The following is a 15,285-nucleotide window of genomic DNA, read 5'->3' on the forward strand; positions in this document are numbered from 1 at the left end:
AAATTATAATTAATGTTAAGCTCGATAACATGAAATTAAATAATTAATATGTGCCTAACCGGATCAGTCAGACCGACTGAATCGGTAATTTTACGAAAAACCAAAATAATCGAGGAATTGACTTGCACATTAATTGGGACGAGGGTTAGAATAAAATTAGCGTAGATATTAATTAGTTTAAATTACGTGATCACAGATCTGTCAACTCCGTACGAGTCCGACCCGTGGGCCGATCCGACGGACCCGCAGTTCGGAGCATGTTGATTATTAGCGACAGAGACTCCAGCCCCCTCAAGTGTGGGATATCTGAATTATTCTTTTCGTGGGCGTACTCTTACCAGTCGTTCCATCTGACCTGACATCCGCACTTTATTTTTAAGTAGTTGCATTAAAACTTTAGAGCATGTTTATCCTTTCTGCACTGTAGGTAGAATTGCATAAACCCTGAAAAACCCGAATTTACTGTATTTTAAGAGTAGAGCAATTAAATAATATTATATATATATATCTCTTATTAGAATATTAGGTTATTAGTTGTCTTCTTCTCGTAGAAGACTTTATTATTATTTTACGTGCATACGCATGCATTGGTGAGAGCTGAGCAGAGCCGAGTGACTTCGTTCTGTCTTGGTGTCACTTGGCATGGGACGGCCCGACAGCCACTGAGCTGAGGGTCACTTGATCCTTGGATGGCTTTAGGATTTATATTATATGTATAAACTTTGATTATCTATCATTTTCGATCATTTTACTATTTGACGTGAGCAGTTTCGGACTCGAGTTCTGTGGCACGATACGATTCGGGATTTATTCCTTCCCTACATTAGGAGCTACTTTGCCTAGAACGGGATTCCAAGCCGGGTAGTGTTGGGTAGAATCTTGTGTGGGGTTCCAGCACCGGTTTGGGTAGAATCCAAAACGGGATTCCAAGCCGGGTAGTGTTGGGTAGAATCTTGTACGAGGTTCCAGCACCGGTTTGGGTAGAATCCATGTGTGGTGTCCTATTGGTCTGGCCGGACGGTAGAGTTCTCTTCTGCTCATGAGGAAAGAGATTAACTTTTTACAACCTGCATTGTATGATTTCTCCTATTGGATATGTTTGGGTGATGAATCGTTAGGCGAGATGACACATTGGATTTGATATAACCATCGGCTAGTGTGCTATTATCTTGTGGAGCAATGCTCGATGTCACTAGGCAACGTGTATCATTGCACTCTGATCACAGTCCTTGGATTATATTGTTTGGATCTTTTTGATCCTATTGGCACGGCACGGGGTGATTATTTTATCCATATTATTATTATTATTATTATTGTATTTGGGCACACAGTGCAAGGAGCACTGGATTCCGACTTGATTTATATCCGATATTACACCTTGATTTTATTTTGGATTTATTTCGCATGTTGGCATAATAGAATAATCGCATCATGGCATCATTCAAAAGTATTGTAAATTCTATTAGCTATTAATATAGGTTCACACATGTGCATATTTTCAATTGTATTCATTTTATAAATAAAAGTGCTTTGACCGTAGAGGATCCCTGAGAGGATAATTCTGGGTCACATACTGGGCGATTCGTCGCTCACCCACAAGTTGTTTCGTGGGTTTTAGGTACAGGTTCTGGCGGTCCGCAGCAGGAGATGTCAGGAGCTGTCCCCGAGGGCCATACCACTTGACCTAGTTAGGGTTAGGCTTTTGATTAGGTTTACGAGTCCCGTATTTCCTGTGTTATATATACGGGCTCGATAGATCATGTATCCCCTTCTATAGATGGTGTTATTTGGATCCGAGATGGATCGAATTATATGTTATGTATTTGTATGTTTATTTATTTGCTATGTGACTGATGCTTGACATTTATATTATTTTGCTTCCGCTGCTGTTTGATTTATTATTTATGATTAGCCTTGCGTGCTTAATGATTAATTAAGCACGAGGCGAGGTTGATCACACCTTAATCCAGAATTCCTGGTTTGGGGTGTGACATTTAGACTCTAAGTTTGGTCTGTAAAGTGGCCAGGATGAGAATTTTCATGGAAATTTTAACTAAGGATTGGTCTTTCTTAATTTTCTGTCTTCTAAGGACCAAAAATTTGTGTCGCTTCTTTATGTATTCGACAACAATAAAATTTTCAAATGAAAATGACAAGAATGGAATGGATTTATTGCTGATGTCCCAGTCATATTATCCCTCCAATTTTCTCCAATCATGAAAAGGTTTTTCTATTTGTGCAAATTGGAAAAAGCACACATCAAGGGGTTGCATTATTTGCAAGATGAGAGAAGAAAGCTACATGTAAGAGGATATTGCCTAACCCTTTTTTTTTTTGACCTTTTTCCTTTGTCTAATGAAAATGCAGGTTTAGATCACTTGACATTCAGGTACAGTACCTGATCCAGAGTCGTGAGAACCTTTCTTGCTTGTTATGACTTGTGTATACTTGCATACTGATCTTTTATGAATAATTTCTGGTATATGTTATCTTTCATGCATGAAACTATCCTCTGCACCCCTTCAGTTTCTTAATTTTCTTCTTCAAAATATATATTCTGAGCCACTGCATCTAATGTTTTGTAGAAAAAAATTAGTATATTGGGTATCCTTTAAATTGCTTTTGGATATGGGGTACGTATGTACGTAGGTGATATTCCATAAAGCCGTATATGAGAAATTGCAATTTGAATGAGATATATATTAATTATATCTTCTTGCTCCAAATAACATAATCAAGTTGGTTTGATTAATTGTGCATACTCATTTCATTTGCTTGCAGTACTGCAACAGTTAACTATACCAAGATTCATCAGAGGTGCATAAAATACATGCTAGAGGATCTCGGGGAAATGCATGCGCAAGCTTTTTCCGAAAGAAAGGCTGCTTTTGAATTAAGACGCTAAATTTGGATCTTCTTAAAAACCGTCTGATCCACACTGGTGAGGAAGCGAAGAAAGTTTCATGTCTCATATGTTGTCCTGTTGGCGTGATGGATGTTTTATTGTTTTGACCAGAACATGGATGCATCTCCAACACGGCAACACTCAACCTTTCTCATTAATTAGTTTGTAGAAGATTTACATTTAAAAAATAATGACTGAATATATTTTTCTCATTAATTAGTTTGTAGAAATTATCTGAAAATGTCATATTAATTTAACACAATTAACCATTGAACCCTCATTTGTTAATAACTTATTACACGTTTGAAAACAAAAATTGTTGGCATAGGAAAATAAAGAGTAAATTACACATATAATATCCTTCGAAGTTTTGTTTGTTTCAAAAACAAATTGGACAACAAACAATCTTTTGGTCCTTGAAGTTTTTCAATTTATGTCCATTTTGTTCTATTGTTGTCACCCATTTTTAACATTTTTATTCATCTCAATGTCAATTAGCATTGCAAATATATCTTGTTGCACTTTTTCGTTATCCGTGTCCAAATTCATATCCTGTCCATAATTTATTGAAAATGTTGTGCCATGTCGGACACTTGTGTTCATGTCCGTGTCCATGCTACATAGGATTCATAGATATTAACATCAATATTCGTCTCCCATAAGTTTAGAAAAGTAATATTTAGACGAAATTACGTGTATATATATCAAAAATTCACTATTTTAAAATTTTCCCATCCAAATTATATATTTGCAAATCTCAATGTCTTTGATATGACATCTTAAATATTAATAAATATTAATATGATATATGTGCAAATATTTAATTGTATATATCTAGGTTTTTTAGTGTTATAGGAATAAATTTAATGCACTTAAAAACTTTGAAGACAACGACAATACTTAGAAAATTTAATGATTTAACATAAAATTACTGGTATTGTTGTAAAATAAAGATAAAGAAAGGTAAACAAGATATAAGATGACTGGCTATCTTTCATTCATATGTTTTTCTTGTGTGTCTAATACATTCACATAAAGCATCTATTTATAGGTTAAAAAATGTAAATTACAAACCATCTAAAATTAACTCTATAGATAAATGTGGGAGAGAAACATATTTCTTTAAAGAAAAGTTTTGCAGTAATTGCTCAGAAGAGTTGCAACATAGACATCCATAAATATTTTATTCATAACACTTCTCCTTGAATGTCTAATATATAAGAGTATGCCTCCTATGAAATAAAAATCTAGTGAAGGAAAAAGAGTACATTATTTTTCTTAATACATGATTATAACCTTACCAGGAAAACCGAGTGGGAAAAACCATGGTTAAGAAAAATGTAATGCGTATTAACTCCCCTTCATGACAACATTAATCAAGATCTTTAAATCGACGAACACCAATATTGCAGACCAGTTTTTCAAATGTCCCAGTAGGAAGTGCCTTGGTGAATAGGTCTACTAGATTCTCACTTGAACGGATTTGATGAACATTAATGACATTATCCTTCTGAAGATCATGGGTGAAAAAGAATTTTGGTGAAATGTGTTTTGTTCTATCTCCAATATTATATTCATATATGATCATCGGGATCATTTTTTTAAAAGATAAGCCATATGTTTGACGAATGTGTCGAATCACATATATTAACCAAACACATTCTCGACTTGCTTCGTGTATTGCTAAATTTTCTCACAGGTAGCGAAGTATATGTTTAATTTCATGCCAATATCTTCGCGTGGAAGAAAAGCTTGCTAATAAATTTACAGCAAATGATATATCATGTACTGTATGTTCAGCAAGATCTTTATTTTCTTCTCATATTGCACTATGATATGATACTTCAGGACCAAATAATTCTTTTTTTTTTTCTCGAGGTCTAAAAAGATCTTTATTCATATCTAATGATCTTACAACTATCAGAGTGCTTAATGGATACGATTTATCCATATAAAATCGTTTCAACACCCTTGTAGTATAATTTTCTTGATACATAAAACTGTCATTTTTCAAATGTTTAATTTGCAATCCAAGAAAAATCCTTATTCTCCCAAAATATTTCATCTCAAATTCTTTCTTTAAATAATTTATTACTTTTGGAAGCTCTTCCAGAGTTTCAATGATATTTAGATCATCAACAGTAACTATAATTATAATAAATTCATTTCCTAATCTTTTCATGAAAATACATGAACAAATTGTATCATTTTTATATCAATATTTCAATAAATATTCACAAGACGATTATACCACATGCGTCCAAATTGCTTAAGCTCATATAAATATTTATTCAATTTAATTAAATAATATTCCTAAGAACTTAAATTACATGCTTCAGACATCTTAAATCCTTCAAAAAATTTCAAATTAATATCATTTTCAAACAACATCCATTAGACGCAAATCAAGTTGTATTGCCAGATTACAAATTGTATCATTTTTATATCAATATTTCAATAAATATTCACAAGACGATTATACCACATGCGTCCAAATTGCTTAAGCTCATATAAATATTTATTCAATTTAATTAAATAATATTCCTAAGAACTTAAATTACATGCTTCAGACATCTTAAATCCTTCAAAAAATTTCAAATTAATATCATTTTCAAACAACATCCATTAGACGCAAATCAAGTTGTATTGCCAGATTAATTAATTACCAAAAAATTATTACATCCACCATAGGTGAGTATATCTCAAAATTTCACTTTCTCATTTTGTTTTTGCTTAAATATCAATTTCTATCATTCATAGTTTATACCTTCAGGTATTGAGACTACAGGTCCAAAACTTTTATTATTCAAGAGAGTTTAACTCTACCTCAATTCTGTCTTTTCATTTTGGCCAATTATTTCTTTGTCAACATTATTTAATAGACTTCTAGTCATGATCCTCAATATTTATTATATTTAGCGCTATATTATATACAAAAAAATATCATTGATATCAATTTTATCTCGGTTCCATCTTATTCCATTCATGATATAATTTATCAAGATCTCTTTATTTTTATGAATTTCAGATTCCTAAGTTTCTGCTGGAACTCCAATATTATTTATAATTTAATTCTCTCATGGAGTTTTATATGAAATTATCATATCCTCGACTTGACCATTTTCATTTTTTGCCTCTTTTCTTTTTCGAGAATTTTTTTAATCTTTGGAACCGATTGATCTTCCACGCTTCATGCGTGTTATAATTTCATTAGTCTATCCAACACAGACATTGACTTTAATTTGAGCATTAGCAGCTGATACATGTGATTTGATCACTTTCTTTAAGTCTGTGAATGCGTCTAGCAATAGCTAATCTTTACAAATAAATTATCTTTTGAACATTTAGTTCACATTCTTTAGTACGAGGATCAAAATGAGACAATGATAATTCATTCCTACTAATATATTTTCCCAGCCAATTGTTTTTGTCACACCCCAAATCCCCGGGGTCTGACAGCCTGCCGCGTGTATCTATCAAGTGTCACGTATACACGCAAGGCAGTGGATCTTTTATATGCATTACCAATATCCTCATTTGCTGCATCCGTGAAATAAACCTGAAAATAATCGGGAGGGTGGGGGTGAGAATAAATTCTCAGTGCGAAATTTGCCACAATTTAGATTATTGGACTTGCAATCAAACTCCATATTCAAAAATGAAACCCAAACAATAACAATGCAAACATATATATATATATATATATATATATATATAATCATAAATAACAGAATGCCAGTGCTCGACAACAATTTATCAACCTGAACCACAGTTCACCGAATTTCCAAGATGAATTTCAAACACAACATATATTTGGCTTAACTCAATCAATTAGGGCTTGTAGCAATTGCAGATGTTCTTTCGAGCTGAACCCTTTATCAAACTCACATCTGTAGGGTTACTGACACCTAAATATGGCCAACCGCTGGACCCTTTATCTGACACCCATCTGCAATCGCTTGGCTTAACAGTTTATTAAGGTCTGGTTCAAATCATATAAAGAAAATCCTCGTTGGAATCATTCCAATAGTCGTAATAGTCAATTGACCTTCCAAATGCATTAACACGTAGGAGAATGTCACCGAGCCACAGACGTTACACATGTCACCCACGATTTCCAATCACATCTCATAACATAATCACCCTCCCTCGTCCCAACCGGTACTGGGAACATCGAGGGCCGTTCACCTAAGGCCATTAGGATCCTGGGAATCCAAGTCAGCATACAGCCCGACTTGGCAAATTCATTGTATCTAAGTGCTTAACTTCGTAAATCCATTCACATACATATCAAATCAAATCGTGGTGACTTTCAATCAAATCAGATCATAATAGATCGACACAACCTACAACCATATCAGCATGCAAATCACTCAAGTCACATCAATTCGAGTTTAATTTGATTGGGCTATGCAAATGCTCTACACAATTCAATGATGCAATCAATGATATTCAACATGACAAACGAATAACAGTTTAATTCTTGAAAATAAAGTATCAAACAAGTCCAAGAATCCCGCACCTTATTATGACGAGCGTACCGCTTAGTTACGGATCAGGCGTCTCGAATTGCCTCGTTAAGTCTTGCTCAACCGAGCCTACACCTATATTATACGTATACTTGGTTTAATTCAGTTGCATTATCAAAACTTAAATTTCAAAAGCCGTCTTTTAAATCCGTCAATTCTTTTATACCTTTCGGCTCATTTATAATCATTTTAATTCAAGTCCAATTCCATTTATCAATTTTAAGTATGTATGTACTAAAGGCCTAAAGCCCTTTATCCAATTAATTAACATTTTCAACTTGGCCCATGTTACAATACAACATCAATTCGGCCCAGTAAGGAGAGGTCCAAAGTTACAATTAATTCACATCATTTTAAAGCTGAATTCACCACAAGGCATAACAGTTTTGCATTTAGGCCCCTCTCTTAAATAAATTTCTACAAGGGCTGGTTTCTGACATAATCAACCAAAGTTTTGCAATAATTGCAATACGGTCCCTGTCAGGTCAAATGCTGGTAATCATGCAAAATTCAGCACCATACCAGTAGTATACTGGGCTGGTACCACTGGTACCAGCACTTCGCCATTCATACAACACAACACAGCCATGCACAATAAAACCAGCAAAACAGAGACAAGCATAGGTCAGATACAAGGCACCACATTCACCAGCGAAACCAGACAGACAAACCAGAATCAGATCAGCACCAACCAGTAAAACGGAAACAAACATGTCAGAAGCAAATCAGCACCAACCAGCAAAACAGAACATCTCACAAGGCACAAGCCACAAGTCAGCACCTTTGCCGGGAAAATCAACAACCTGAGCAAAAAGGTGTAATTACTACAATTCCCTCAACAAAATACAATCAATTTAAACAAGAGGCTCGATAATTTATCCGATTAGAGCTAGCCTGGTATGGAGAGAGCAAAGGGGAAAGGGGAATCGACACCGGAGCAATAACAACCATAAATTAGCACGGCTCAGCACCAACCAAGCACCAGAACAGCACCAATCAAGCACCGAGGTAGCACCAAGCCATCACCAGCACGGTACCAAGCAAACACCGAGGCAGCACTAAGCCATCACCAGCACGGCACCAAGCAAACACCGAGGCAGCACCACGCCAACACCAGCACAGCACCAAGCAAGCACCAGAGCAGCACCAAGCCAACACCAGCACAGCACCAAGAGAGCACCGGGACAGCACCAAGCCGAACCCTAATTTCTAGGGTTTCATGGGAGGGAAGGAGAAGCGGGAAAGAGTGAGAGGGGGCGGGATTCTGGTGGGTCTGGTGGGTCGGACCGAGAAGGAAAGAGATGAGAGAGTGGGGCGGCGGGTCTGGTGGGATCGCCGGCGACGGGAGAGGGGAGGGGGCGGAGCCCCTCTTGCTTTGGCGTAGAAAGAGGAAGGGGGCGGGCTGGGGGTTTTCTGTCACGGGTAGAGGGAGAGGAGAGAAAGAGAGAACGAGAGGGGTTTATTAAAAGGCTGCTTCAAGATTCGTGCTAGATTAGATCGGACGACCAAGATAATTGCAGAGTATTTTAATTTACAAGGGAGGCTCTAAATTTATTCAATCCAATGAATGGTATTATATCAGGATTTGTGTTGGTCAATCGGTTATTTTAAGACGTTCTATGTTACAAAAAATTAGAATCAAGTCTCGTAAAATTTATCATATATTCGTTATAATATTTCAGGTTTTAAATTCTAAATTTCAGATTCGAATAATTCGATCTCCTTTTATATTATTATATACATTCAATTAGTTCTCTAAAAATTCTAAATGAACGAGTTTTATAATTTACATAATTTATTTGTACAAATAATTTCGTGTAATTATACTCTTATTTGGAATTCAATTACTTATTTATTCACACGAATCTAATTAAATCAATTTCTTCTTTACTAAAAATTAAAAGGGATTGTAACGGATTTTCTAAGTTTCTAATTCACCGAATAATTATAATTTTATTCCTAGTGCTATATTTTATTTTATTTCTAAATCTATAAATTTTATTATACATAATTTCATACATTATTTATATTACGAAATTTTAGTTTCGTTTTAGTCGGTCAGAAAATTTCTGAACGATCGTTAAGTTAATAATTTTTTTTTATTTAAGCCAAATGATCGATTTAGAAATTTAATCATGTTTTAAAATTTCAGAATGTAATAGTTTTCTCCCCCTAAGTTGAGAATATTAATTCATCAAAATGACAATCGGCAAAACTAGCTGTGAATAAATCTCCTATCAATGGTTCTAGATACTCTATTATATATGGAGATTCAAATTCAATATAAATTCTCAACTTTCTTTAATGTCTCATTTTAGTGTATTGTGGTGGAGCAATTAGAACATATACCGCACATTCAAAAATTCTTATATGGAAAATGTTAGGTATGTGACAAAAAATTAATTATAAAGGAGAAATTTTATAATAGTTTGTTGGCATAATGCGAATTAGTATTGTTGCATTAAAAATATCATATCTTTCTTTTATTTATGAACATCTACCGGATGTTCAACATTAATTTCGGCATTGTCTAGATCTATTTCCTTAATTAGATAATCATAAAATTATGCTCTTAATCAAATCAATTGAGGAAGTGATCTTGCAAACGCCAGGTTGTGATTTGATAATAAACATACATGTGACCATTTTGTTAATGCGTCAATTAAAACCATAAAATATTCAAATAGTTCACACGGTGAATATAGTGTTTCACAATATCACATTGCATACGTTATAGAAATAAAAATCAACACATAAAAAAATCTCATCAGATTAAAGAATCTCCTGGTTCTTTAATGAATGTTCACATTAATTCTCTATTATTTTTCGCATCATTATTGATCTGCAATGGCCCAACCAGTCATGCCAAACTATAAATATATTATTATCTGTAAACTACTGGTTTTCAACATGTGCTTCAATTGTACTAATATATGTGTAGTACAAATCGGAGGAAAACTTAATTGCAATTTATTTTCAATATGCATTGTTTTTATATACATATATTCAACATTTTTTTTTCATTAGTTGTCTCAATATGATATCCAGTTCGGCAAATATTTTTAAAGCTTAACAAATTGTTTTGAGACTTAGAATAATATAATGCATCATCAATATAAATTTATATCCTCCGCATAACAATAATATTGCTCTTCCGAAACTTTCAATCATTTTTTTAATTAACAACAATTACAATAAAAAAAATACCACTATGATAACGAAATTATAACAACAATTGCAATATTATGGTGTTGTATCAATTAATATGAATATTGTGCGGTGCGAACAACAGGTAACCTTTTTTTTTTAACCAAGGAAATTCAAGGCAAGAGACCAGTTGCACTTATATGAGTTCATGTTAGGATCAATTCTTTCGATTTTAATTTGTACCTGGCTAGTTTGGTATCATACTAGTTTTGTCAAATAGTTGATAAATCATAATTTCACCTGATTAGGTAATTTGTACAATTTGACCTCAAACTAAATCTAAGGTTGAATCAATTAAAACCAACAGACTAACAAAACTCAAAATAAAAAAGAAATGACTTCTATCACCACAATGATAGTATGAATTTTTTTTATTTTTTTTATTGTCTGTCACTTTTCTCGTTCATATTTTCTTCATTATTTTTTCACTTCGGGTAGAAATATGTGTTTTTGTAATAATTATCATTATAATAAACTCATTCTTGTCCACGTCCATGTCCACAAGTTTTTTCAAAATTATTATTATATATTGCTGCATTTACTTCAGGAAATGAAGCAGAACCAATTGAATTATTTTGTCCAACAACTCATTATAATCTCTTCAACCATGAAAAATAAATAAATCAACTTAGAATATCTTTTAACTTCTTCAAGAAGATTAAATTATTGAAAAAAAATATATGGACATCATGTTAAATTTGCGCATCATATAATTTTTCTTTAAATCTTCTTCAGGAAGATCTTCTTAATATCTTTTGAAATCTTTTTTAAGAATATTAAACTATTAGAAAAAAAAATTAATATGAACATACTAAAATTGAATGCTATGACAGAAATTTTTTTTTTTTTAATAGTATGGCTTCAGGCCAGTTGAATAGACATCTGTCAATAAGAATGTGACTGCGAATCTCAATACTAGGGCTGTCAAAAAAGCTCGCGGCTCGCTCGTGGCTTGCCTCTAGCTCGCTCGCTAATAGCTCGCTCGGTAGTGGACCGAGCTGTTAACGAGCCAGCTCGGCTCAGGCTCGGGCCAAAATAAACGAGCTGAGCCAGGGGTCAGCTCGGACCGGGCTAGCTCGGCTCGTTAAGCTACAGTGAATTTAGGGTTTAGTCCCGTATAATTTCAAGTCCAGTCCCATTTTTAAAGGCGCAATTATGCAAAATTGGTGTATTTTCGGTTTGGGAAGAAAGGATATGGCTTTAGTTGCTTGAAGATGTGCCTGCTGAACAATTTCTTAAATTTTTTGAATGGGATTTCTTATTTTTTTATTTTTGAATTTGTATAATAACAGCCCAATAAAGTCCAACGAGCCAGCTCGTCAGCTCGCGAGCTAGCTCGGGCTGGCTTGTCACAAGCTGAGCCAGGGGTTTTGGCTCGGGTAACCTAGGTCCAGCTCGCTCGGTCCAGGCTCGGGCCAAAATAAACGAGCTGAGCTAAGGCCCAGCTCGGCCCGAGCCAGCTCGTTTACAGCCCTACTCAATACCATGGCTTCAGGCCAATTTCAATAAATGTAAAGTGAATTGGCTTCGGAGTTCGGACCAATGCTACGCCATTAGTTAAATGTTAATATTATGACATCATTTAAGATTGAATTGGCTTCAGGCCAATTTTTTTTTTTTTCAAAAATTCTTTTTCAATAATATGAAATTGATAAAATGACTTCGGACCAATTAATAAAATTGAGAATTTATGATTAACGGATGGCTTCTATTTATTTGATAAAGTTGGGAATTTATTATTAGCAAATGGTTTCGGGCCATTTGATATTAACATTATATACGTTATTCATATGGTTTCGGATCATTTCATTAACATAATTTATACTCATATTGAAAAATGCCTCCAAATGTAGACAATCTCATGGCCATTTTGTTAAATGTCAGACCTTAATGTAATGAGTAGGGGTGCAAACGGGTTGGATATTATCCGACTGTATCTGACTCCGTATCCGAAAATTTAATATGAATATCTGATATCCGAATATCTGTGTGGATACGGATATGGTTTTGAATTTTAATTATTTGTATCCGAATAGTAGATATATATTATATAATTTAATATGAATTATGAAAAAAATTATGTTATTCACTATTATAAAAAGCGGATATCTATATCCGTATCCAGTTAATATTCGATCCGTATCCGTATCCGGAAAATAAAAATAGATACAGATATGGTTTTATTACTATCCGATCCGTTTGCACCCCATGTAATGAAGTTTTGGTAAAACCTTGATGGTTTAATTAGGATTAGGGGGAATTTCACATATACCCCTCAAAAACTTCAAAATTACGTATTCCCCCCTCTAAACTTTAAAATTACATATTCCCCCCTCTAAACCTCAAAAACTCACAAATTTACCCATTTTATTATCTTTTATATTAAAACTCATTCTAAATTTATAAAATACCCATTTTACCCTTTAATAAAAGCATAAAATGTCCATCATACTCAAATTTTAATCTGAAGCGTTCCTCTACCGTCCGATCCGCGTGCATGACATTAAAATTTGTGCGCATCGCTTCAATATAAGTGCGTGTTCGCTTCAAGATTCATGCTGATCTATCGTACACGAATCTTAAAGCAATTTCGACCCGCGTGTATCGCATTAAGATTCATGCACGTCGCTTAATATTTGTATGTGTTCGCATCATATTTGTGCTGATCTTGCATGCACGGATCTTAAAGCAGTTCGGACTGTAGAGGAACCCTTTAGATTCAAATTTGAGTCTGACGGGTGTTTATGCTTTTAATAAAGGGTAAATTTGGTATTTTATAAATTTAGAATGAGTTTTAATATAAAAAACAATTAAATGGGTAAATTTGTAAATTTTTAAAGTTTAGAGGGGGGAATATGTAATTTTAAAGTTTAGAGGGGGAATACGTAATTTTGAAGTTTTTGAGGGGTATACATGAAATTCCCCCTTAGGATTATTGCACAATTTGGTAAAAGACAGTTTAGGAAACATCATGTAACATTGACAAAAGTAGTTCAAGTACCAATAAAAATAGGAGAGACTAATTTTTTTTTTAATATAGTTAAGAGACTAAATATTTTAACATACTGATCAATTACCAATATACTGTACATGATCATATTTACTTAGATTTATTGAAATCTTCTTTCAAAAGATTAAATTATAAAAATATTACACTTCACATAAAATTATATAAATCATATTAAACATCTTAAAATAAATATACAAAAATTCATAACTTATTACGTTTAACAATTACTTATTATAAGGATTATTTATTTAAATGAAATTAAAATAAGAGATATTATAGTTACCTTGAATCTTTAACTAGTAGAACTCTCATGCTGATAACGTGTTGTAAAATAAAGATAAAAAAAAGGTAAACAAGATATTGAGAATGTTTAAGATGACTATCTTTCATTCATATGCTTTTCTTGTGTGTCTAATACATCCATACAAAGCCTCTATTTATCGATTAGAAAATATAAATTACAAGTCATCTAAAATTAACTCTATTGATAAATGTGGAAGAGAAACACACTTCTTTAAAGAGAAGTTTTGAAGTAATTATTTAGAAGAGTTGTAACATGGACATTCATAAATATTTTATTTATAACAAGTATGACAAATCATTTGACGACAATTTATCTTGACAATTGTGACAAATTTCAACAATAAATTTTAAGATTTAAATACATCATTATTAGTACGTTTTATATGACGAACACATCACATCTATTCAAATTGTTCAGATTTGGTGTATGTTTTATTGTTACTTGAATTATTATGGACTAAATTTAATACGCCTCTTAATGCATCATCAAATGATATTTAAATTTGCAAGAAGTTATACTGTTGGAGTATCTATATGTCCAACAATATACTTAAATTTACTTCTTATTTTTTTCATTTTATTCAAATTAACTTGAAATAATCATCTTCATCCTTCCTCTCATCTAAAATAATTAAAATAATCAGTTTGTAATATTGGTGGGATCAAATATTGATGGATAATAAGATATTTGTTATATGAAATATGATATCACAGCAGACAGCATTATACTAAAGTCCAAACGGCCCTGAAACTAATAGACTGCTAGTGCTAGGATAGCTAAAAAGTTTGTCTTATGCCATTTTTGGTTCTGTTCTCTTTCGTTATTATCTTCTTGTAACTTTTCTCTTTCTTTTGCCTTTTCTCTTTCTTTTGCTAGATTAACTTAACACGACTTATCTTCGCCCCGTTCAATATAAAATTAACTAGAGCACATAGTCCAGTGAGTAGTGCTGCACAAAAAATTCCTAGTTCGTAATTTGATTTGAGTTTGATTCGAAAAAATTCATAAAAAATTAATTCAAAATAGTTTGAAATTAATTCAAATCAAATTCAAACTGAACCTGATTCGTTCGAAATAAGTTCACCAATTATTCTAGTTCGAATCTCAAAATAACATAAACCGTTGATTTCCGCTGATAACTTAAAAATTAAAACATAATGTCACCCAACCATAAGTCGTAACTCGTAAGTCGTAACTCTCGCTCTCAGTTCTAAAATCCTAGACAACTTTCAACTCTCGCTTTCGGCAACTACGATTACTCTTTTTTTTCATAAAAAAGTTCTTAAAAGATTTGAAATTGAGTTCGTAAAAAATTCGATTTGAAATTAAT

General features: G+C 33.1%; 1 long non-coding RNA gene across 1 annotated transcript; it reads left to right on the forward strand.

Annotated features, from left to right (window-relative positions):
• The first annotated feature begins 259 nt into the window (after positions 1–259).
• On the forward strand, positions 260–1,887 carry LOC144574309 (uncharacterized). The gene is made up of 2 exons (XR_013518180.1): positions 260–295; positions 1,619–1,887. It is a non-coding gene; the product is annotated as an uncharacterized LOC144574309 (long non-coding RNA).
• Positions 1,888–15,285: the final 13,398 nt, after the last annotated feature.

This window comes from Carex rostrata, chromosome 22, assembly GCF_964058835.1.
Source record: "Carex rostrata chromosome 22, lpCarRost1.2, whole genome shotgun sequence".
NCBI lineage: Eukaryota > Viridiplantae > Streptophyta > Magnoliopsida > Poales > Cyperaceae > Carex > Carex rostrata.